This window comes from Parasteatoda tepidariorum, chromosome 1 (assembly GCF_982258835.1).
Source record: "Parasteatoda tepidariorum strain Cologne lab strain chromosome 1, Ptep-v5.0, whole genome shotgun sequence".
Classification (NCBI taxonomy): domain Eukaryota; kingdom Metazoa; phylum Arthropoda; class Arachnida; order Araneae; family Theridiidae; genus Parasteatoda; species Parasteatoda tepidariorum.
Genome location: NC_141755.1, coordinates 107,600,681 through 107,628,167, shown reverse-complemented (window position 1 = coordinate 107,628,167; position 27,487 = coordinate 107,600,681). Strand labels below are relative to the sequence as shown.

At 28.7% G+C, this 27,487-nt stretch overlaps 2 long non-coding RNA genes across 2 annotated transcripts; both read right to left on the bottom strand.

Moving 5' to 3' along the window:
- Nucleotides 1-1,279: 1,279 nt before the first annotated feature.
- LOC147816684 (uncharacterized) lies at nt 1,280-4,736 on the bottom strand. The gene is made up of 2 exons (XR_015435858.1): nt 4,619-4,736; nt 1,280-1,380 (listed from the first exon to the last, which is right to left on the bottom strand). It is a non-coding gene; the product is annotated as an uncharacterized LOC147816684 (long non-coding RNA).
- Nucleotides 4,737-17,971: 13,235 nt separating this feature from the next.
- On the bottom strand, nt 17,972-27,240 carry LOC147816683 (uncharacterized). Its single transcript, XR_015435862.1, has 3 exons — nt 26,965-27,240; nt 19,957-20,020; nt 17,972-18,035 (listed from the first exon to the last, which is right to left on the bottom strand). It is a non-coding gene; the product is annotated as an uncharacterized LOC147816683 (long non-coding RNA).
- Nucleotides 27,241-27,487: the final 247 nt, after the last annotated feature.

The window sequence follows — 27,487 nt, the reverse complement described above, 5'->3', positions numbered from 1 at the left end:
ATTCTAAGATTAAAAAAAAAACATTTTTGTTAGACATCTTTTTGAAAACCTGGAAAATATATATTTTATTAATGGATAGCATATGCTTATTTTAAGATAACAATTATTAAAAAATAATCACCAAGCCAATTATATGATACTTTGAAATTTAATGAGCGTAACTAACATAATCAATGAGAAGTTTTCATGTTCTATGCAGCTTAATAACTTTGAATGCATAAATAAACGGGCAAATTCAATTATAGTTTGAAAAATTGGATTATAGTTTCAAAAATTAGAAATATTAATTTACAGGTGAGACATTCCTTTGTAATTACGAAAATAAAAATTTTTACAACAGAACTGTCTCTACTCAGAAAAAAAAATTGTGACGCCCTTAAAGTATTCTTTTTCAGCATTGCTAAGTAAATGAATTGCTTCTTACATTAGATTTTTGCTTTGCCTATAATATTTAAATAGGTATAGTTTATTTTTATTTTCTGAATTTAATTTCTAAAAGCAAACTTGACATTTTTTTCTTCTAATTTTATTTTACCATTTCTTTTTTACATTTTATCTCTTAAACATTAGTGACTATTAGAAGGGAAGATTTTGCATTTAAGGGTCACAAATAACCACCTTAAGATAATCAAATAAATTTTAGTTTCTAATTAATTTAGTTTCTGTACTTCATAATTAAGTAATGTTTTTTTGCATGGGGCCTATATAGATGGGGAGATTACTGCCTTTTCACTCATCTTGTCTACGTAATAAAATAGAAAACAAGGTTAACAAATTTCAACACAAAAATAATTCTTTAAAAAAATTAAAATTTTATAATTATTAAAAAAATTATCATCACTGGCACTAAGTATTGAGCCCTCATTTGCCCCACACTTATGATACCTCTGGTTGGGTAATGCAATGCAACTAATGAGTTTCTTTTTATTTTCTATTTAAAAGCAAATTATCCATTTAATTAAAAGAAATTATTTATAATTTTAATAACTGACATGCCTTAAATGTTTTAAGATAGATATATAATATTAGAGCCATATTATATGGTAGAATAATATTTATCATCAAACTTTCTTACAGAAACTGTGAGTCCCTCAGGAGAAGCTGCACAAGGACATACAGCATCAAGACGCAGGCCTAAACTGTGAAACACACTGATAAATTGATCGTATGATGATGAAGGACCCTAAAAATTAGTGTAAATTTTTCAAATAAGGTCACACACAGAAAAATTGAAGAAAATTAAAGACAAACAAAACTTACAAGGATTTGATCAATGTGCAATAAGAAGTAACCTTAAAGAACTGAGATTAACGTCCTTGTGGTCTTTCGTAGCTAATAAACCCCAATGTAGATCTCTTGATTTATAAATAGCAACAGTTGCTAAAATTAACAGAATAACAAGCATTTATATAGTGATTTTAAACATAGAATAAGACAAATGATAAAAATATATAAAATTAGAACTAAAATATAACTTAATAATCTTGTACTTAATAATCTTGACCGATCAATCAAAACATTTTGGAACTAATTTAACGATCAAGTATTTAATAATAAAGTCAGTAAATATTATGAGTTGTGATCATTCTGGACCATGAGTAGCTCGCACGTAGTAGTTGACGGCTCTGTTAAAACGTATTGTCTGAGTATAACTAATAAGTACTGTTATTCGTTCAGAATGTGTTTGTGAAACGTTTGCTTAGTTACTCGTCTGAGACAGCATTTTTCTGCAACAATGTAAGAGATAAAAAAATAATTGTCTGTTAACAAACTTGCGATGCGGAAATAATTATAAATTAATAATCGACTACTTTCAGCTCAATTAAAACCATTACATTGTAGAATGTTTAAAGTTTAATATAAGCAATATTGTTACGGTATTAAAATTTCATGTTTCAAATATTGTAAAACAATGAATAAAATTTTTATAGAAATTTCTTGATTATAGACTGATGTGTATGTTTTTGATGCATTATTATTAACATGAATTAGCAAATGATTAAAAACTAAACAATACTATGGTCTATTCAAAATGGTGTTTTTGGTGAATGAAGAGCAAAGCTGGTAAAAAAATAAGAACATTTCCTGTTGGCTTCATATAAGCCTGTGCGATGCATGAAAATTAAAACCATTGAATTTGATATATTTTCGTAACTGAATTTGCCTGAATGTTCACTCTTTAGAGAACTTAAGGATTTTGGAGGATTAAGGAAAAAGAGCTTAAGGATTTTGTACTATATATATATTTTTTTAAAAAGAAAAAGAATAAAATTCTTACTTGAGTGGTTATAAATTAAACTCTTTTAGCTAATCACCTTCCCTCTTACGTGTTTCGATTCTTGTGTTTTTGAAGTACTTATTTTTTTGGGCCCAGGTATTGATGGGGATATCCACTTATTGAATTTTATTACAAAGGATATAATTTCGTGATATTTTCAAAACAAATAATCAAAGTTTTAAATAAATATTCAATGCTTAATATTTTTAAATTTAGTGTTTTATTTTTTTCTCTTATAATTTTAGCGTCGTCTGCTGGATTTGGCAAGCTAATCTACCAGAAAGGAAAAATCCAATTTTGAGATGTACTGCAGGACACTGCAAATGGAAAATAACACACTCTGATAGAAAACTGGGGGCCGTAAGTTCGATCCTGACAGAAAACAAAACAACTGGTGTGTATTTGCAGCAAGGTGCACTTTAAATCTCATGTAGCTTAAAGTCCTTTTATTGGTTGTTGTGTAAAAGTTTGAAGAAAGGCATATACCTGTGTGATTTATCCCTTTTCTGTGTGATAGATAAGCAATATTCACTGTTGCTGATCATTTTATGAAATCTTTCAAAAACCTTGAAAGATTCCTTAGATTAACGCTCGGAAATGTAACAATAACTTGCATTAACAATACTTGTAACAATAGTTATAACATATACTTGTAACGATAATTGTAATACTTGTAACAATAACTGTAAACAATAACTTGCATTGACGGAATAAAACTGCATGAAATCGCTGTTAAGTCTCGGAAAATTTTATCATTTAAAATAATAATAAAATAAAAGCACATAATCCAACTGTTTCTTTTTATATTAAAGAATAAAAATTATTTTATTTAAAAACCAATATGTGTTTTTAACTTGCATTTTACCTAAAGATTATCGATATGGTAATCCAGTGTTTTCACTACAGCGCGAGAACACAAGTTTGAAACTTTGCAATAGGTTACCAATTTTAGCACATTGTTGGAAATCACTAGCATACTTTCCGTTACTTAAATTATCGAAAAAGAGTTATGGAAATAAGTTTCAGCTTACATTGAACATTGATATAAAAAAGTTTATTGTACGAAATAAAAAATTCACAATAGTTCGAGATATTTTGTCGATAGCTCACATGCAGTCACCTCCGCATCAAATTTCAGTTAATTTTTGACTTATAAGACCACAAGTTCAATTTTAACCCACAACAGATTTTGAATGAGCAAAAAAAGTCAATCTAAAAATACACGAGACAAAATATGTTTTAGTCTAACATGTGCGCAAATATGTTTTAGTCTGTAACATTAACATATCGAAGAAAATCGTTAGAATACTTTAGCTCACCCACCCAAAATAAATTGGGTAAAATGGATTGTAGCTAATTCATTGCTTGGAAACCACAATCTTAAATTTCGCCACAAATTGTTACATCATTATAGGAAATATGGAGACCAGCAAAAATTTTCGTTAGCTAACCAACTAGAAAAAGAGTAACAGTCAAAATAATTTTTAACCTACCTTTTTCCACAAAAATTTAAATTTTACTTCCAATGATAGTGCTAAAAAAGGCATGGTCAAAATATGTTTTTCTTAAACCTTGAATAATAAACTACAAGTTTTAAAATTAATTTATGCTTATTTTATTTATAGCAATGTTTTTAGGACGTGAATCTATAAAACTAAATAATTTAAAATAAACAGTAACTGAAATAAAAATATTAAGTCATGAAAAGCTAAATTAATAGAGAAATAGTACTAATTTATGTAGGAAGAGCTTGAATATATATACATATATATAACTAAAAAAACATGTTTTTGTACTTAAATGACAATATTGCTGTCTGCAAATTTCATCTAGACATGTAAAACTTTTTTTTCCTGTAGAACTAATTAAATATATTAGTTAATTATTCCTTTTTAAAGATACTAACGTTGTAAAACATTTTTTTATAAAAGAGTTATAAAGTTTAGAAGATTTTCATAGTCACCACCTTAAACTTTTTTGTCCAACGTGAAGTAAATATGCATGCATATTAGTGAACTCACATTATGATTTAAGCGAGAAAGAAAGAAAATATACTATCAGAAAATGTCGAATTAAAAGTAAAGAATATGGGATGAATAACATTGAAATCAGTACCTTGTTAAACTAAGAGTTTCTAAATCACATTTAAACTACTCTTTCTTTTACGGCATACAAATATGTTTTGACCTTTAATATTGATTTAAAATTTTTTTTGCTCAAATTGAAGCAAATATGTATGTTTATTAGTGGAGTCATATTATTATTTAAGTGAGAAAGAAAGAAATCATACGATAAAAACTGTCGAATCAAAAGTAAAATGAAAAGCATGAAAACCAGTACCTGATTGAACTAGGAGGATTCTCTAAATCACATTCAAACTACTCATTCTTTCCTGCGGCATTCAAACATGTTTTGATTTTTCAGTAAGTACCATCTTCAATTTTGATAGATTTTTTCTCTTCTCTGAAATATTTGTTATGTCAATGTTATATACCATTTTGTTTAAATTTTAAGAAGAATTATGGAAAAAAATATACAAAAAGGTAATCGTTATGGAATAATCTGTATGCGTATCTGTTTGTCAATTAATTTTGAAAGGTATTCTGTAATTACCACTCTAAATATATATATTGAAATCTTTGTCAACATTGAAGCAAAAATAAATAATAACGAATTGGTGCTCGTCAAGAATTATTTTAGCGAAGAAATAATTAAAATACACTATCCAAGTCCAGTGAATCACTTTGAAAAGGAAAGCGAGGTTTAAAGCATCTAAACCTGTTTGATTGCCAAAGAAAATAGATAGGAGGTGAAACGTGATTTTTGTGAATATTTCCAACTTATATCAGATAATCAAACTGGTTTTGCTGTTTTTATTTTTCTGTCTTCGTACGAAATTCGATGAAGTTTGATGATGCATTTCTCTGTTCTCTAAATATTAAATTATCTCCAAATTAAGAGTAATTTGCATCTCCCAATTTGTTCAGTTATTGCTTTTTTTTCTTGACAAGGCTACTACAAACTCTATACTAAGGGTGGTTAGTACAAGCACCCAGTATACAGGGTTGTCCCGAATTCATAGCACAAACTTCAAGGATAGGTACAGGACATTCTAAGAATCATTTATTGTATAGGAATGTATGGACGCAAGTGACGCGTTGAGGCGCAAACACCAAAAATAAGAGACGAAAGGAAAAAACAAATTGTTTATTGAAAGCGTCTTTGCCAAGTGTAAGGTTGACAATAGCTGTTCAAAATTGCGTTCACCAGCAATATATGCGTGAATGCGATATATGCAAAATGGCGATATATGCTTGAGAGCTTCCGTGAAGCAGCTTAGGCTATTCGAGCAACTGAAGTGGGCTGGCGCCTCATCATGCTGAAACCACATGCGGTTACTAATGGCGATCGGAACAGTCGGAATTGAAAAACCATTAAATTTCAAAAACAAAAGAAGATTTTATTTTTGTGAGTTTTAAATGCTAAACTTTTTATTCCAACTCATAATCAGTCACCTCAGGTACATAGAAGCATCCTCGCTTGGGAGTGTTGATTTCCTTTCTAATTGGCTTGATTTCATAGGTATCTTTATTCAAACTTTAAAATGTGACGTCAGAAATAAATAAATAAGATAAATAATAAAAGCAATTATTGCACATTATCATATAACTGGATTCGTGAAAAATGAGAAATTTGGAGGTAAAAAATTGTACAACAAAACTATGGTTTACATAAACTACAGTGTCGCCTGTGGTAAAATAGTTTAAGTACCAAAAATGTTTGAAATACCCTTATAAAGGGTACAAACTATGTAATCCCAAAAATACCCGAATGTCTTGCTTATTCAGGGCAGAAATTAAAAAAAAAAATTTGGGTGCTAGACATTGACGAAATGAAATTTGTTCAGCTTGTTTAATAATGTTTTTAACCAATCAGTGCATAGATAAACCAACTTACATGGAACAATTAATTTTGGTTTCCACAATCATTTTATAACGTAATAAGTAACTAATCAATTATAGTGTTTCTGCAACAATTTTCCTTGAAAACAAAGGTATTAAAAATAGAATACTTTGAAATTATCTTGCCGACCTGTACTTTGGGATTACAATGTTCCCACTCAATTTCAGAGAGAAAAAAAATTCCCTGACTTTTTTCAGGTATTCTAGGTAAATTTCAATGAAAATTGAGACCATATTTTCATCAGAAAACTTTGATTCTTTTAATTGTAATGTGAAATTTTAGATTTTCTGTGTAAAAAAATATTATTAAATGAGAAAGGAAACATTTCAGTTGAAATGTGAAATTTTTATAACAAATAATTGTAATAGAAGTTATAAAAGCATTATTTAACTGAAATCTCAATAACTGATTGATAACTGTTACTGACAATTTTAAGACTGATTATTTGCCAGGTATAATATAGGAATATTCCAGGTTTTTGTAAAGAAATTGCAACTTTCCCTGACTATTCGCTGGTTTTTGGAGTTAAAATCATATTCCCTGACAATTCCAGGTTTTTCCTGTTCTCCCTGACCCATTGACGGAAACCCTGGATTATCCCGTCAACCTGTACTATCCCGCTGACCCACTTTGGGATTATCCGATCGATGTATCAACGCTCGATGCAAAATGCGCAAATACTTTAACGCCGTTATAAGGAAAAGCTATTTCCAAAACAAACATTCTAAACACATTAAATTTATCAAATAATAAAATTATAATAACAAAAAAGTGTATAAGTAAAATTACGCAATAAAAAAGTGTAATAAAAAGAATCAAAGCAAAGTAAAAACCTTTTTTTTTTATAATTAAATATGGAATTATTCTTGAATCTAACCAAATATATTAATATAAATAATTTTGGCAGCCGAAAATCCTTGATAGCTTTTAAAGCGCAAACGAACTAGTAATTATCCTTATGCAGTCGCCGCCTCAACATAAGTTTGCTTAAATATAAAGCAAAAAAAAAAAAAAAGGAGTATATTTTAATACGCGAAAACACTCTTGTAGTCAAGGATTGCACAGTAACTAAATGTGATAAAATATGCGGGTAGTGACGTAGAAGCTACCTTTTGGAGTCGCAGAAAGTTAGAGTTTTTGCAGAAAGATGGTGAAAGAAAGTTTTCCTTTCTGAATAATTTTTCGAAGTTTTTTTTTTTTCCAAAGATTTATTTCTTGCACATCAGAGAGGTGGAAAGAAAGAATCGTGGTTTCTCTATTCTCATTTTGGATTGAAAAAAAAAAGTCCATAATGACTGGCTTCAGCTAGAATTTCAAATTGATAATATAAATATAAAAAATTCAGAAATCGGAAAAGTTTAAAAGATAGTTCACTCTAGAAAAGTTCTTCTTTTCATTTTTAGTTTTCTTAAAGAAGTTCTCTTTCATTTCCCCCCCCCCCTCCTTATTTGAGTATCTCTTTTCTAAAGAGTTCTTATTCGCGTGATTTCATCGTCGATCTATATTTTGGAGTTACTGCAAGGATTTTACAATTTTTAATTTATATACGAATTTCAATTTATAGTAGTTTCATTTATTTACGAATTTTAATTTTTGTAATGATTTACAAAATTCGAAAGAGGAAATAATTAGTTCATTTTTTCTGAATACAAAATGCGAAAAGCGCCTTTAATATTAGAATTAAAATAATATTAATCTTACAATTAAAAAATTTTTTATACATTTTATTCTATACTTTTTTCTATAAAAACTTTCTGTTACTTTAAATTAGTAATTGTTATAATTAAACATCTCTTCAATAAAGATTAATGTTAGGGAAGTTAGTCGCAGAAAAGTCCGAAAAAATTCTGCCGCAGAGATATAAGTAAAGAAAACTATCTCATGATACAACACCATTGATTTGACCATTTACTAATTCAACTACTCAGGGTTCTATCCAGACATTTTGTGAAAAGTCCTGTTTTTGTAAAATTGTGAAAAAATTACTCGTAATTTGTGAATATAAAATAAGCTTTAAGTCACATTCTTTCAACCAGGGTCCTGTTTTGTGAATTTGTGCAAATAGGGTCCTGTTATTGCAAAAAACCTTCTCAAGGAGTTTTTAAATTGTAAATAGATACAAGATTATGCTCAACACTGTAAAATTATAATTTTAAAAAAATTACATTTTCAAAAATTAACAGCTATTGCTGCTATTAAATTAGAGATGCAACATACAAATATTTGGTATTTAGTCTATACTGCACAACACAGAATATTCATTTCGGACGAATAATGTGGAAACAAAATCGCTCCCATTTTTAATAATTTCAATTGACATATTTTAAATAACACAACTTAGATATATATCACTTCTAATGTGTTACACATTAAACAATTCTTAAATTTATAATATTTTTTTTAAAAAATTGACATAAGTTAATTTTTATTTACATAATATTTTATCAATTAATTTTATGAATAATATATTGCTCAATTATTTATTTACAAAAAAATAATCAATATCATTTAATATCAATAAGAATGTTCACACTATGTTAATAAGAATGTACACACGATGTTTGTAGAAGTGGAAATATTTTCTTAGAATACTACATTTGGAATTTATAAATTTTTTTTGACTTCGAAGAGGTTAGTATATAATATTAATGAAATGAGATCAAGCTTAGCCTTAGAATTAAAGCAGAAAAACATAATTAACAAAATATTCGAGCAATATACGTCAATTGACAGTAGATTTGAAAATATCTATAACAGCTGAACTTTCAGCATCAGTCAATTTTCCCCGCCCATTTACAATATTACGCAAATGTCTATCGAGTGTTTCTTGTGAAGGGTCCGATTAAAAGATAAATTATTTTGTGAAGGGTCCGTTTTTATGTAAAGATATTTTGGGAAGGGTCCGTTAACGTACCCAAATTTCTTTTAAACAGACCCCTGCTGCTGTTACAAAAGCATAACGGTATATTTCCCCTCCTTTAAAAATATCATGACTAAAACAAAAAGGAAATTAAAACGAGATAAATTTTCAAAGTTCAAGGTAAATATATTAATTTTGATACTGAAAACTAGAAAACTATAAATTAAATGTGGGATTACAATAAATAATTTATCAAGATTAAGCATATTAAATTTAAAAAAAAGAAAAAGGAATACATGTTAATCAACACAAAGAATTTTTTAAAACAGTTTAACTGAGGTTTCTGTTAACCGAGCCAATAACAAAGTCTCAGCCTTGAAAAAGACCACAATTTTTACCGAAAACACTCAACTTCCATGAAATGTTTGAAACCTTCAGATGTCAACAGCGGCGAGCAATGCTTTGTTTCTAGTGACCCCCTATTGAACACCAAGTGTTACAATGGGTTACTTTTGCAATGAAAGGTAACAGCAGCATATTTTGAGAAATAATAATGTAAAATTAACAAAATAATTTTATATTTAAAAAATATAATAATTTCTTGAGATTTGTGTTATTTTTGAAAATAAATCTTTTAGTTTAATTTAAAAAATAGTTTATTTACTTTCTAAAATATATTACTAGCAGTTGATTTCCTTTTTAAATTTGTTGAGCTGTGAAATATAACTTAATATATGTTTATTTTTATCATTTTAAAAACATTCTGTTTTTTTTTTTATATTTTAAAATACATAAAATTTGGGAGCAAAGCGAGTTTCTATACACAGTTTCTATTAACCGAGATTTCCGATATCTAAAATAGCAATTAGCTTGGATAATCGAGGTTTTACCGTATCTTATTTGGAAACCATGAAAGAAATTCATTAGCAGTTTAAAATGTCCTTCCATCTATATTAATTTTTAAGAAATATATAACTTGTTCGTTTTAAAATATTAAAGAAAAGATTTTTTCTTTCCTACATGGTGATAGCTTTACAGTATTCTGCTTAGGAGTTTACTAATATTATAACATTAAGGTCAAAAATTAGTTCTTGTTAGTTAATATACAAACTGATATCAAATTCGTTAAAAAAGAAAATTAATTAAAAATAAAATATCTAAAATTATTAAAAAACACATAGCTTTAAAAAAATGGATTAAGCAATATTTTTTAGATGTCATCTTTGAACAAAATATTCGATAAACTGAAAAAACATTAGCATAACTAACTAGATATAAGTGTAAAAAATTATTTAGAAAGATAAGATAACAAAATTTCAAGTAATTATATAATAGGTTATACAGATTTTAGAATTCAATATAAAAACTAAAATAAATAATGTGAAAACAGTTATTTCTTAAGAAATTTCACCACTGGTGAAATCATAGGAAATCTTAGTAAGAAAAATATGTATGTAGGAGCATACCTATTGATTGCTATCACTTTTTGCATTCAAGAAATTATAAACTCTAATTTAATGATAAAAAAAATTTATAAACTTCTTTATCGTCTCATTTTATGAAATTTTGATGCTTACAGACTAAATCTTAATTGAATAAAAATCAAAATTATAAACTATATCATTCTGAGCAATAAAAACGCTGTATATATATTAGTAATATAATTTTTGCTAATATAGATCTAGATTCTTTACACAGATTTGGATTATTGAGCATTAGTCTATCCAATTTTGTTTGACAGTAGATTTAAAAATATAAATAACTCTCTAAATATTAGTTATTTAAGCATTTTTGGATAGAATATCGTTACATAGGAAGAAAACTAAAATCTTTTACAAAGCTACGTAAAAGTGTTATTGTGCATGATTGAGAATTTGGTAGAAAAAAAGAAGGTACTAGTTAGGGGTAGTTAAATATCCCATTAACGAGATTTTGCATAATTTTAGATTAGGAGAACTCTAAGAAAATTTTGTTGGAATATAAGTTATTCAGTCGTGGAAATCCACGAATCAGCGGATTTGAGATTCACGGAATCCTGCGAATTAGCAGAAGAATCACAAGATTGTATAATCTTACCCATTCATGAATAATTGGTCCAGTCAGTTCTAAAATGGATTCATTGTTAAGATCACCCTGAAAAGAGAAAAAATTTTCTATTTATAAATAAATATAAGTACATATATAAACATATACAATCAATACTTGAGGTAACAACCCCTTTTATCTAAACAAAAATTTGCGATATAACCTGACGTTGTTAAATTGTGAGTGCACAAAAATACCATCAACAGGTTCCGCGCTAAGGACTTCAACAAAACATCATATATACAAAACAGCGTAGATTGTAACAGCACAGAGACAAAAAAATTTTTTTTATTATTTAAGTTTCTGTAATTAAGTTAAATATCTGTAAAATTTTTAAGTAAACACCCATTTAAGGAGAGTTTACCTATCATTTAAGTCAAAATAGGAGCTTTTCAGCTCCATTTATTTGTTTTCTATTTTACATATTCTTACATTCAATTTAATAGCGAGTTTACTTAAAATCTGATGCGTGTTTTTCTCTTCATTGTAATTTTCGTGTCAATATCTTAGCATTCATTCAATTAGTAATTGGAAAAACTACATTATTTTTGTAGTTTACGACACTTACAATTACTTTGTTACAAATATTAACTACAACTACTTTTTTTAAATGTAGTGACTACTTCCCCCTATGGCAGAATTTCTTCGTGTTTTCTGCGTCATACTCTCCACTTCAAATATCTTTCTCGTAGATACTTTTAATAATAACAAGTATACATGTTACTAATTTAGAGTAACAGAAGCGTCAAAAAAAAATTCCGGTTAAAATAAAATAAAATTATTTTTAACTTAATATGCAATATTTTTTTATTCTAATATTACGGGCGATATTATCGCGTTTTGTAGGGAAGAAACACACTAATTATTTCTTTTTTTCCCATTTTGTATATCCTCATCACATTAAAAATAAATAATAAAAAATCGCTTAATCCGTAGATGTAATTACCAAAACGGAGAATGATCGAAGGCAAAATCACGCGAATCGGACTCTTCAGAAATTTCTGCAGAAAAGAAAACCAAATTTTTTACTACATATTATTATTTATTTTTTATTATTCTCAAATGAGCATAAGCTTTTATGAGCATAATCATCAGTATATTTTTCCATTCCAATGCACGAGAAAGGCATCTTTTAAATATAATTTTGAAGAAAAGATAAAAAGATTTCTGCAGAAAAGAAAACCAAAATTTTTTACTTTCAGTAGAAAAAATCGTTCTGCAATCATTCTGCGACAATGTCTTTGCGTTGCCATGGGGTTACGCCCCTACTCTAAGGAACTGACTTCGCTAGAGAAATCGTTTAACAAATCAAACCTGCAAAATTTACACTGCTGGCAAAATGAATTTAAACATTATGTTCGAAATGGTTAAGAATAAAAAAATTGGCTAATATTAAACATTAAGAACTATTTAGAAATATTTATTCATACTTACATGAGCCAGTTTGTTATTCTAAAACATTATTTTTGAATTTGTTCATTTGATTTATGCCTTTCTCGACATCGAATATTTAACTTAAATAATAAGAAAGTATTAAATACTCGAAATTTTGTAATTGTTTTTACGCTCTTTTATTTCCTCTAAGAAAATAAGTTTCCTTCCTTTGAAATATCATCATTGATTTATGATAAATTATCTGTTATTGATAATGGTTAGCCCAAATATTAGTTATGCGTAACTCTAAAGACGCAATTCTTGTTAACTCACTGTGAAGGAAGGGACAAAAGAAAGGAATTAATGAGGAAAGTTTTTCCCTTGTTGTTTGACATTTGATGAAAAATTTAAATTATTTTTATTGAAGACTATGGAAATTTTCCCCTTTAGATTATGGAATTTCAATAATCCTTGTCTTTTTCTATGAAATTTCTAATTTCTCTGACTTTAACTTCTCAATCTTCTTAATGGAATTTCAATTTTTTTTTTATTTTATAGAAATCCAAGTATGGAATAGTAATAGGCACTTAAATCAAAGAAAGTTAAAAGATTTTTCAATTAATTTGAAAAGGAGGTTCTGAATAATATTAAACTCAAAATTTAAGAACAAAAAAAAAGTTTTAAACTGATTTTTATAAATGGCTCTCTTTATTATGTATTTAAGTTTTCCAGCAAGCAATAATCTGCGCAAAAAGTCTATTTAAATGGCTAATTTTCTAAAATGTACAAAAACCAGAAGAATTCTTACTATACCAGTAGAAACTGGCAAAATCCAGTATAGTTGGCAGCCATGCATTTCAAATTCCAACTTGTTTTTAGGGAATTTCAAATTTTCAATTTAAACTGTCTTCCTTAGATAGGTAGCTTTCTTCAGATTAGGTTTTTTTTAAAAATTACTAACACCTATTTAGACTTTAAAAAATAAATAAACGAAATATACTAGACTTACAACATTCAGCAAGCCCAGTAAGAGACGAGACTGGCTTAAGAAGGCGTTCATGACACTTGACATATCAATGTGCAGAACGTAGGATAAAGATGAATTCTCAGGCAAAGAAGGGTCATGAAGCCTCCCCACTGGGGGCAAAAGAAAAGCATTGGAAGGAAGAGCCTTTCCTGAAATATACGTAATATATAATAACTTCATATACATCAGATACCTTTAACAAGATATATATATAGCTACCAACGTGGACAGGAAAAAATCCAGTAGACCTTACAAAACAATATAAATTTCATGATAACTGCCGCAAAATATACTAAATATTTTGCATATAGAGAATTATAGAGATTTTATTGTGATCAAAATACAAAAGCTGCAATATTTTCCAGTTATGATTGACATTAAACATAGTTTAAATATTAATAGGCATTTAATTCATGAAACATAGTTAGAAGACTTTTTTAAATTAATTTAAAAAGAAGTTCTGAATAAAAATAAACGGAAAATTTTAGACCAAAAAAAAAGGTTTTAAACTGATTTCTATTAATGAGGTTCGCTTTATTGTGTATCAGTAATACTTACTTAAATCAAGCAATAACCTGTACAAAAATTCTATTTCATAGAAAACTTAGTCAATTTTAGGGGTTTTTCTAAAAAGTACAAAAACTAGAAGAATTGAATCAGGAGAAACTGGCAAAATCCAGTAGAGTTGGCAGCTATGTATGCTTTCAGGGTATGAAAGTAATCACTAGCCAGTCAATCAAAAGGAAAATGCATTTAATTCATATACATTAGATATTTTAAACAAAATACATAGCTGCCAACATGGATAGGAAAAATTCCAGTAGATTTTACGAAATAATACAAATTTCATGACAACTGCTGTATAACATACTAAATATTTTACACATAGGGAATTTTAGGGATTTTCATTGTGATCGAAATGCAAAACCTTACGACACTTATAACTATAAATGATCTGTAATACTTTCCTTTTGCGATTGTCATTAAATGAACTTGAATTTGAAATGTTTTTCATTATATTAATTCATAAAATTGAGCAGTAGTAGAGAAGTAATTTTTTATTGATAGCTAAAAAGAATTTTTTAATCATTAAAAAATGAAGTTCTGAATAGTAAAGAACTAAAAAATTTAGAACAAAAAAGAAAAGCTTTAAACTGATTACAACAGTTGAGGCTAGCTTCATTATGTATTAGTAATATTTATTTAAATATTTTAGCAAGGAAGAGCGTAAAAAGCAATGAAGAATGTAAAAATTCTATTTCAATAGGGATTTTTCTTTAGGAAACTTACTCAATTTTAAGGAATTTTTTAAAATATACGAAAACCAGAAGAATTTTTATTGAAACAATCGACCACGATAAACTAACAAAATCCAGTAGTCTACTGATAAATCCAGAAGAGTGGGCAGTAATGAAAATGTAATGCAAAAATTAGAAAGGAGCATGTTTATATCGAAGATAATGCAGGTTCAGGTGACAAAGAAAGGACAGTTACGTCTAATAGTACAATGCTTAAATATTTAGAAACGGTATCCTATTATTTCAAAGACCCTATTATAAGATTTTATTTAAGGGTCACAATATTTCTGTTTATATGACAAATGGCTACACCCAACTGGCGTTTTAAATTATACCTATTTGAAAAAAAAACAAATAACTCTGCACACAAAAATACTGCTTTTTTCAGAAAAAAATCATATTATAAAAATCAAGTTGTTATGGTAAAGAAATTATTATAATTCAATACATACCAGCCAACATTGGAAAAATAAAATAACAGAAATTTTACTAGCGACATTGCTTAGGCTATGCTTAAAGTTTTGATACATCATGCATAATGAAGTAAGTCAAAGAGAGAAAATCAAAATTGGAAATAATAATTGGAATTGGAAGCACTTACATTTAAATAATTTAAAAATAGGCATATAAATCTTAATCTAAAGATAATTTCTTTAAACCATTATACATAATTACTTAAACTATTAACACTCAGCATTTTTTGAGGGGAAAAAAATCTTTAAATGGGACAGTTTCACTAAAATAAGAAATTTTTGCGACAAATAATTGAAATAGACATTGAAATTATTGAATTTGAATCTCAATAACAGATTACTGATACTGACAATTCTAAGATTGGTTATTTTTCAGGCATGATACAAGAATTTTCTAGGCTTTTGTAAAAAATTGCAATCTTTCCCGACTATTCCCTGCTTTTTAAAATAAATTTCCCTGAGAATTCCAGGTTATCCCAGACCCGAGGAAACCTTGATATCATAAACCTGTTCTTAGTAGCTGAGCAGAATACGGATAATGATATGCAGAATTATTCAAAATATTATTACAAAGATTGAAACATTTATTATTTACCATTCAAGAGACCAGTACAGCAATTGAACAGGGCTTCACTCAATTCTCTCTCTATTAAAAAATCAGAAGGACGACTGTTTTGGGAGTACAACTTAACGTTAAATTTTGTTTTGTTGTACAAAAACTAAACAATTTAAAAACTTGAAATTACGCTGGTGAACACAGGTAAATATACAAGGAGTATGAGAAAAGAAGAAAAAAAAATTAGCATTCGAAAATTAGTTTTTGAATGTTTAACTTGTTGGAAAAAATACTATGTGGGCCGCTCTACAGTATACTGAAAAGGCCATACTTGCATGAGCAGTGTATTTTTTTTTTTAAATTCCAATTCGTTGAAAGTTATTGCAATTTTAAATGGTTTTTTATCTTCCTTTTTTGGTTTAAGTTACATTTTGTTCTGCTGCACAAAACTCTGTAATGTAATGTATTATGACAATGTCGCCGTGTCGCTGCGACTAGGGTATTATTTATACATTTTATCTGTGTTTAGGTTGGTAGGTATATGAAATTGTTTAAAAAAATAGAATTAATTAAAAAACATCTAATTTTCCTTCATTCTTTTTTTTTCAAAATAAAAAGCACAAATCTAGAGACTCACCCTCACTGTCTGATATCCTGAGTAGAGACTGATTTATAGAAGGGATTTCTACAGAACAAAGTTCACGCCGGGTTGGAGAGACGCATCCGAACCTTTAAAAGGAAAATACAAAATCCATTATAGTTTGATCTATGGTGAGAAAAATGTGTATGTAGGAGTATATTTATTTACTGCTAGCACTTTTTGCATTTAAGAAATTATAAACTCTAGTTTTATGACAAAAAATTTATACATCTCTTTATTTTCTCATTTTATGAAATTTTGATACTTACATACTAAATCATAATTGAATGAAAATCAAAATTATAAACTATATCATTATCAGCAATAAAAACGCTGTATCTATTTTAGTAATATAATTTTATAACAATACTGCTAATATAGATCTAGATACTTTGCACAGATTTGGATAATTGAATATTAAAAAAATGAAAATCCGTGACTTTGGGAAAACGATGTAAAAAAAAATTTTAAATTATTTTTTTTATTTTGTCATGAATATTGAATTTAAGTGACAAATTATATTTTTAATTATGAGGAAACCGGAGACGAAACTTATTTTTTTCGATCAGCAATGCTTTGAAATTGAATGAATACGCGTATCACAATATTTGATTTTTTAAACGCGTAAATACGAATAGGAATATTCACTTTTTAAACGGTGCGAAAAAAATATCCCTTTTGTCACAAATTAGAAGAAAAACTGCCAAAAAATCATTAGCTTATTATGTACCACAATATACGAGGAAATAGTGGCCTAAATATTCAAAAAGTCACCACTTTTCAAAAAAAAAAGTTTTTATACACTTTTTTTTGCTCAAAATAGTCACCCAAAAACAAAATAGGTAGCAAGTATAGTTTGTCTACGGTAAGAACTCCCCCGCCACAAAATCTGAGGCCATCTGCTGCTATGGAAACAAGAATAGCACATCTGGAACAAGATAACTCTCTTCACTCTAGGGGCTAACACAATAGACTGGAGACAAAGATTCCCTTTTTCTCACCCACCACAGCCAAAAACCTGTCCTAAACAGTGACCCCCACACTCCTACTTGGAATAGTAATACCATAGTCACCGACACGGGTTCAGACGAATGGCTACTTTAGACAAACAACAAATCTAATAGATATTTAGTAAGTCAAATAAGCAAGATCAAATAAAAAGATAATACCAAGTTTATCTTCAATGGGGTTGACCAGAGATGGTTGTTCAGACAGAAGAACAAATTCTTTTTCAGCATTCATGGGAAGGTGAGCTGAAATGGGGAGGGAAGTAATGAACAAAGCCTAAAAAAAAATAACGATCATTTGAATCAGGCTTCCAACAAATCAAGACACAAAAAACAATTTTTTGAGTTTTCAATGTGTGAATGTAAGAAAGAATTTTAAACAAAAAATTATTAATTCAAAATTATTAGTTACCACTCCCATGCAAAGTTTGCAAGGTTTAGGACTGAATGGATTCATCTAGAGTTTAAACCATCCTATAGAAGAAGAAAAAAAAATTTTTAAATTATGTCACAATTTTTAAAAAAAATATTGCGAAAAATAAAAGGCTAATTTTTGAACAAGAAACAAAATGAAGAGAAGTTTTTGTTTTATCAAAAAAGTTTGCTAATATTGCAATATTTATCCTTATGCAAAAACATAATTTATCAGTATTAAAAGCATATTTATTCATATTCAAAGAATAAGGTATTCAATTTCGTTGTTCTATGAATTGTGGAGCTTCAAAACTTATAAATATTTTCATATTATATTTATAGCAATATTAATATTTATATTATATTATTTTCTCTTAGTAAGTTAAAGCAAATTGTATAAAAAATATCAAATATTTATTAATATGTGTAATTATTATGTGTGCAATGGTTACATCTATAGAATTTTTACCTTTTACCAAAGTTCAAAGTTTTAGACACTTTAAGAGTTTAAGTCAGTAAAACCCATGTCTACTGTCCAAAACGAGTTTAACCCCAACATTGCTCTCAGGCTGACTGTGGAAACAGTGTTGCCAGATTAGGGGTTTTCCCCCTAAATTTAGGGGGATTTTTTATCTTCAGTGGGTATTCTAGGGGAATTGGTTTTTAGGCGTTTGTTTTAGGGTTATTTGTGATTTTTACTAGTTTTGATTTGGTTACCTTCTAATATCAAATTCTATAACTAAATGTGTGAAATGGTAATATGAAAATCAATATGTTAAACCAAAACAAAATGATTAAGATATAATTTTAGACCTTTACCCCTTTGTTGAATGTAGTTGGTTATTACTTAGGTCGATCAACCAATACGTTTGGAGAATTTGAATTCGAATTATTTCAAATTTTTAACGTTCATGGTTTAAAACTAATGCCAAAGGATAAAGAAAAAAAGAAGTACGTACAAGAAAGATTGGGAACACGAAAAGCTTAAAGGTTTAAGGATAAGGCTTAAGGGTAAAGGTTTAAAGGTTTAAGGGTAAAGGATTTTGTATCTACTTCTTCTATGTTAAAAATGTTTAACAGCGAAAACATATACGAATCAGAAAGCATTGACGAAAATATGTTGGATATTTTATCAAAAATTTAAGCATAATGTTAGAATTAAAATATTAAAAAAAGACTATATCGTTGATAATAAAATATTTCTGAAAAAATGTGCAAAGACAAAAAGCATTGAAAAAAAAATATCTTAAATATTTTAGTAGAAATTTAAGACAATGTAGCGATTGAAATGTAAAAAATATTAATTTGTTGATAATAAAATATTAAAAAGTGTTAAAGCTACGTTTTCTATACATTATATAACCTTTGAACTATTTTTTAATAATATTAAGTCAAAAATTTTGGGGTTTTTTAAAAATTTTTAGGGGATTTTACAATACCATCTGGGGGTGAATGGTTATCAGCATCTGGCAACACTGTGTGGAAATATGAAGCAAAATTGTGGCAGAAAGTTTGGATAAAATATGCACACATGATGCAACAGACGGATATATCCGAGCAATACTAAAATCTAGATATGTCGCTATATGTCTCCAAAAAATTAAGACATATGTAGTAGATAAAAACGGAATTCAATAATGCTCTAGATCAAAGCATCGTACTCAATTAAAGATCTTTTTACGTAACTGTAAATATAATGTAAATGCCCCAACAAGAAATTAAATGGTTGGACGGGTATATTCCTGACTTCTGACCTTTATAATCGCAACATCTTTCAACTTATCAATAATTAAAGGAGATACTTTCATATAATAGAAGATATTTTCATATTGAAGATATTCATTGAGAAGATATTGTTATACTTATTTACTCAAAGATCAGAGAAAATAATTTGATTTAGCAAAGCATTAAGTAAATCTTCAATATACTTCAGGTATTCTAAATCAAGATTAGCACATTTAGAAAGAAATGGAATATATACCTGACATTTGACCTTTATATATTCACAACATCTTTCAATTCATCAATAACATTCTTCATATATCCTGAAAAGAGAATTGATTATTTTTTATGCAATATATGATGATGAATCAAATGTTTTAAATACAGTAAAGAAATATTTTAAGCACTATAATATTTGATAATTTATATATATTTGATAAAACATGTAATAATTAAACTTTCGACATCCAAATCAAGTTTTAACCAATTAACAAAGCACAAACAGGATGCATAGTCAGATTTTTCAACTAAAGTGCCTTTTAACTACTTTTTAAGCACTCAAGAAATATTTTTAATTATTTTCCAAAAGAAAAAAAAATCATAATTAGGATTTGTGCAGCAATAGAAATTTTTTTTTCTATCTTTTAAAGTTCTTAATTTATAAACATAAAATCAATAAAATTCAAAAACTTATGCTCATGATAAAATAACTAGTTTCTAATAAATAATGCAGAAAAAATTGTGAAAATCATGCATTTTTTTGTAATTTAGAGCGATAAAATCGATACGGCAATGAAAAAATCTCTTTTTAAGAGATAGAAAATTAAGCACTTTTCACAAACTGCGAGTAAAAAGGGCACCTTTAAGGGCTTTCAAGAAAAGTAAATTAAAAATAAGCACCTTTAAGCACTTTTTCAAAACGCTACACACCCTTATAGAAGTAGGTAGGTACTTTATTTGCGTCACACTAGAGCTGCTCAGTGAGCTATTGGCGACGGTCCAGAAAACATCCCTGAGGATGATCGGCAGAAATGGCACCGCAACTTTGATCTTCGGCAGAGGGGATGATTCCCCTGCTATGGTATCCAGACGAAATGTGTGCAAAATTGAGCACAAAGTATAAAGGAGTAAACTATTATTTTAAAAAGAAAAAATACGTGGTGCAAAAGGAAATCAGCTATTTTTGACCCAGAAATCGTGCAAAATTGAAAACATAACGTTTGCCTAGTATGGGAAAACATTCGCTCTTAAAATGGTGGACAGCCCAACCACCAATAAAATGTTATGAGCAAAAAAGTAATTTTTTTCTTCATAGAAACCGCAGGCTTGAATTTTGCCACCTAACTTAAGATTATTGTTGAAAACCATTATCCCTACAAAACGTTTCCCCTCACTAAGAATATTTCGTGGCCAAAACAAGTTTTAGATACTTTCTGCCTTTATCTCAAAACCGTTATCCCACAGAAGAGCAATGTAACCACACTAATTCGGGCAAAAAATTTCGTTAGTCACTAGTTAAATGCCACAATTAGTTAAGCACAATATGGAATCACAAGTTTGAATATTGCTTTTAAACGCTAGCCTGGTATAAACAAATCTTAAACCTAAAATATTAATTTGTCTAGTAAGCACAAGAAACTCAGACGAAGTTTTTTTTCCCATAGAAACTGATTTGATTTTGGGCACCAATTTTTAGACCGTAATGGAAAATCGTTGTCAAAGTTAGCCCAAGAAAAATTTTCCTTATTTAACCAAAACTTTTTTTTTAGCTAAATCGCTTAAAGATATGATCAAAACAAGTTTCATATATCTTTTGATTTTAAGACCATAATTTGCTTGCAAGCATTAGCCCAATACTCAACGAATACTTTCTTTAGTCTACAAACAAAACAAAGTGACAGAAACAAATTTCAGTTGGCATTTGCTATGAAAGTTTGAATATTTCGTTCAAGCCATGATAGAAAATCGTTACATCTACGATAAAATTTCCATTGCCCGTTAACCAAAATAAGTTAGGATCAAAAGAATTTTTAGAAAATTTTCGACACAGAGACTCACAAATTTGAATTCCAAATATTGTTATAAATTGTCAGCGAAAAATTTTAAATAGCCTTGTCGAAGACGAAAATTATAAATTAACTAAAATTTTTAAGCACGACAAAAAAAACAAGAGAAAAACAGTTAGAATTCCAGTTTTTGGAGACTCACAAGAAAATCGTTAGCAGACGCAAAACTATCAAAAGTTTTCGTTAGCGAGCTCGAAAAAAAAAGTACAGCCAGCACCACTTAAAGGAATGCCATTGTTTCCAGCCAACTATATTCAAATAAACAGCAAAAAAAGTTTAAACGAGAAATATCTTTGAGCGAGCTTTTGAAAAGTTCAAATATTGCTTCAATATAAATAGACTATGTTAACTAATCGTTATCTCAGTCACCAAAAAGAGTTATGGCAAAAACTCAATGACGTATGAAAAAACAGCTTGAAACATGCCAAATAAGTTAGGTTACCACATTTTAGCACATTATAGGAAATCTCTACCATACGTTAGCCTAAAAAGCTTTTCGTTATTTAAATCACCAAAAAAGAGTTATGAATGTGAAAAATGTGCATTCAAAATAACATTTTATTCGTTCAGGAAGGATCGATCACATTACAGACGAGGTGGTTTGATCGTATGAGCTGGAATAAGCATAGGTGGATGTCCTGACCTGCATTTCAATCAAAAAGGCCATTTGACTGCTCGAAGGTTAGCAGAAGAGATACTGAGAGCCCATGTCGTATCTTATGCTGCAGCTATCGGTAATTTCTTTCTTTTAATACAAAATAATGCCAGACCATATACAGTTCGTCTGGTGGAGAACTTTCTTGAAGTTGAAACAATGCAGCGTATAGAGCGGCCAGCATGCTCTATTGATCTTAATCCAATCAAGCATGCTTGGTGTAGGGGAGCTAGTTTCTTTTCCTCGGCAGTTAGTAGTTTAATGACCGATTTTTTGAAATTTAAAGCAGCGTATTGGACTTAGGATCTAAGGACCGGTTGTGCAGTTAAAATAACCTAATTTGACATCAGCAGGTAATTGAGCAGTATTGAGTGCTAATATTTTTTTCTACCTTTTTTTATTGTGATATGGCTCCTGTCTGTAACATCTTAGTTTGATAGGCCTTCCAGGATTTCTTCGATTGGGAGGAATTGAAGAGTTTTATCAGAAATTACACACTTATAAACTTTTAATGTATTATGAGGTGTGAATATTATAGATATGTTGCCTAAATTATTTGTTTTAAAGAATGAAGTGTTAATGATTTCCTATAATTTTTATTGGAATATAAAACATTTTATAAACAGAAAGAAAATTGTTCTGAAGTTTGAGAATTGTTCTAAAAAGTAAAGGGTAAAAGTACTTCAGGCAAAAGTAACGAGTAAAAAGCTTTGATTTTATAAAGAACAAAACAAAGAAAGTAACGATTTCAAAGAACATTTAAAGTAAATCGAAAATGCAAAATAACCTGAAATTTTATTCTACAAATATAAAAAAAAATATAACTTTAATTTAAAGTGAACTAAATTTTCATTAAAAAGTGTAAAACTTTAAAATGCATGAAAATATTACAAACTTCATTGAAATAGTAAATATTAAAAATATCCAGAAATCGGAATTTCAGGGTTGAATATAAAAATATCAATACTACCAAGTATTTAAAAATTGTTTTTATTATAGAAATTTGTAGTAATAAAATGATTTGTAGAACAAATTTAATAAAATATTGCAACTTTTGTTTGAAGAAGTAATTAAAAAATATATTCTTATATATAGGTGTCTTTTGAAAACCATTAAATTAAAAATTCTAATTAGCATTTTAAAAGTTAGAAGAAAGTAATTTTAGAATTTTTAATTTAGTATATTGATATTCTGTTTTAAAATCACTCAATCAAAAATTGAGCACAAAAGTTATACACATGATTCATGAAATAAATGTTTCTAACTATATAGAAAAAAAAAATCTAAGGATGGGTGTCGTAGTTTTCCATTGCTGTCGGTACTTTTTTATAACTTGACAGAGCTTTTATAACTAACTAAACTTGATCAGGTCCAACTAAGTGCTGCCCGTATTATCACAGGTTTGAAACAGAGTTGTCCATCAGCCAACATTGTACGTTATGAAGCTAACCTTTTGCCTCTCCATACCTGAAGACAAGCCAGTCTGGTAAAATATTATAACTAGCTCCTCAGCTTTGGACGACATAACAAGACTTCCGACTACCTCAGTAATTGAATTTTCTTCCAAAGGCTCAGGAAAAATACTCCATATAGCCAGATTGTTTTTCAAAACTTCCGATAATGTAGAGCCGCTCTCCCTTCGCAGTTCTTTGAACCCTTCTGAAGATAATCCAGAAGTTTTCTTCCATTTCAACCTTCCCGCTGTCAATAAGAAGGAAAGCAACTGGCTCTTGAAATTATTCGCTCTATTCCAAAACAAGACACAAAATTTTTCACTGACGGTAGCAAAATCGATAGTCATGCTGGTAGTGGAGTGCACATAGAGATTCCTGATGATAAATTTGCTCTCTATCAGCGTAACCCAGGCTGCTGAAGTGAACTTCTTGCTATCAACAGGGGTCAGGAATTTGTTATGCAAAATGACCTTTGTTTTAAAGACCTTTGGATACTTTCTGATAGCCGCAGCTCCCTGCAACATCGCAACAACTGGACCCAAATGAGCGACAAAACCAGTATTTCCATCCTAAGCAAACTAAAACTCTTGTCCCATCAACATAATATTCACCTGCAGTGGATTCTTTCTCACGTCTGTCTCTATGGTAACGAAAGTCGCTGTATCGGCCTGCCGATACAGGCGTTAAATCGATATGTCGCGATATATCGATTTATAGCCCAGTCCTATTCACTACTATATCAGATGAAACAATGTAGCGACAACTTAGCTGATTTAATGAAACACAGTTAAATTGCAATGGTTAGGAAAATGATGCTGTTTTTTTTAAGGGACAAAAACACAATTTTGAAATAATCATCAATCTTTCTTAGAAATTAAACTAAAGGAAAGAAACTGTTATTTGAAAAAATAATCATTTTTTGAAGCAGCAAAATAATAAAAAATTTAAGAAGCTTTTGATAATACTGATTATGACAATTACCAATGAAGTATAACTGCCTATTTTGGTTCATTTTTTAATCATTAAATAAAACAGTGATTGTAAAAAATATTAATTGCGATTACTCTTCTTGCACCCCCCCCCCTCAAAAAAAAAGAATTAAACTTTCTTATGAAACTTTTTTATAAAATATAGAAGCACTCAACGCTTTTGTTTAAATTGTATTGCAAGGAACATTTCGAAAAAAATCAAAAGGGCGATTAAAATTTTGAAAACAGCTATTGTTTTTACTATTTCTATAAATGTATACAATGTGCAAAATAAAAAATGAACATCCTGAATAACGTATGATCTAATGATCGGATTTTTTTTTCTGGATTCTTAGCACTCAATCCTAATAGCTTGTGTCTTAACCTATAAAATTTAATTTACGGAACATAATTCAGGCTAAAAAATAATATCTGATAAATATTTATTATTTTATTAAGTAATAACCGAAAAAAACATGATTTCTGAGGTATAAAAAGACCTTACATAATTTTAAAGTATCTAATTTTAAATAATCAGTAAATTAATTTGATAACTTTAATTTATCAAACTTCAATACAAAATTCGAACATAATCGTTCGAATAGTTTTTGAGAAATCAAATTTTGAATATACGATCCAAGATATAATATTAAGAAGAAGAGATTTCGAAGAGTATTTCGGTGACTAAATATAAAACCAATATGAAAGTTTGATGATGCGTTTCTTCCTAAACTTTCTAGAAAAAAGAAATAGCGATAAAGCGTGAAATCTATTAATTTATGAATGAAGCAAAAATAAATTCTTCTTAGCCTAATTAACAGGGCCATTGGTATATATGTAATAAACACTAACTTACTTAATATTTTCACAAGAAATTTCAATGCATAGAACGAAAAATTTGAAATTTCAACATTAGTTGCTGTTTTCATTAAGATAATTTCAATAGCAATAAAATGGCACTATTTGATTGCATTTATTTTTGATTTACCAATGCCCATATTTAAAATTTATTTGTCATAAAGGCTTGATGGAGTGCAATTTTCGTGCCCAATCCAAACATCGCTTCTTGCAGCGCTAAAAATGTGTTTTTTCTTGGGGGGGGGAACAGTTTTTGAGGATGGCTGAAGATCTTTAATTGGCGAAAGTTTTTGAAAATAAGTTCACACTTTTGGCCGACTATTGTAGGAAAACGGAATCTAATTTGCGTTAGGCTATTAGAATGGCTAACGTTAAAAAATGGTAAACTAATTCTTATTTTATAGCCGTAACTCTTTAAGAGGGATCAAGGGTAAAAGGGTATTGGAACGCTAACGATTTTCGACAAAGATCTTGAAGCGTTAAAATTTGAATTCCGAATATCAATTTCTTGCAGTGCAAAAAACGTGTTTTTTTTGGGGGGGGTGGAAACAGTTTTTGAGGATGGCTGAAGATCTTTAATTGACGAAAGTTTTTGAAAATAAGTTCACACTTTTGGCCGACTATTGGAGGAAAACGCTTTGAATCTAATTTGCGTTAGGCTATTAGAATGACTAACGTTAACTAATGGTAAACTAATTCTTATTTTATAACCGTAACTCTTTAAGAGAGATCAAAGGTATTGGAACGCTAACGATTTCTGACAAAGATCTTGAAGCGTTAAAATTTTAATTCCGAGTATCATTTCTTGCAGTGATAAAAACGTGTTATTTGGGGGGGGGGGCAGTTTTTAAGGATGGCTGAAGATCTTAAATTGACGAAAGTTTTTAAAAATAAATTCACACTTATGGCCGACTATTGTAGGAAAACGGAATCCAATTTGCGTTAGGCTATTAGAATGGCTACCGTTATTTTATTTATAATAATTTTTTTCTCTATTTAACGTTGTGCAGTATTTATAAATAGGCTGCATTTTTTATTCGCTGAAAGTATTAAATTACAAAGGATACAACTTAAAATTTTTTCACTTTAAATTTATCAAATGTAATTATTTTCTGAGTTCGTGATAATATATCTGATTTTAACCAATTATATTTAATTTAGAATATGCATTTTTCGGGGGAGGGGATATTATATATACATATAGATAGATATAATTTATTTTAATGAAACGATTAAAAACTGACTTTACCAGTTTACATTACTTACCTTTAAGAATCAAAACGGTGGAAATTTGCAGACATTCTCTGACTTCAATAATTCAATTTTGCTGCTAAAAAATAATATATGTTAATAAAAAAATATTATATAGCATCATTCGTGAAAAGTTACATAAAACCCCATAACAAATCAATACCTCTGGGGGTACTGAATAAGGAGATTGATCGTTCAGGTCATGACAAATTACGATCTATTGATGGATGAATGGTTCCGCCCTGTAAAACTGGCTGTGACGTGTATTAGTGGCTTAATTTATATTCTTGGCTTTAGATCACGCCACTGAAAAACAGGAAACGCACCCTCTCAAAAATCAAGTGATTTGAAGAATTAAAGTTAAATGTAAGGGGAGAAATTGATGATGTTTTTAGTTATACCTTAGTTTAGTTATGGCAACAGAAAACTAATCCCTTCACAAAAATCAAATTCGTGAAAATACAAAACCACATTTAAGTAGCAATTCTGCTTATACGCGCATCAATTTAATCAAATACGGGAGCAGAAAAAAAAATCA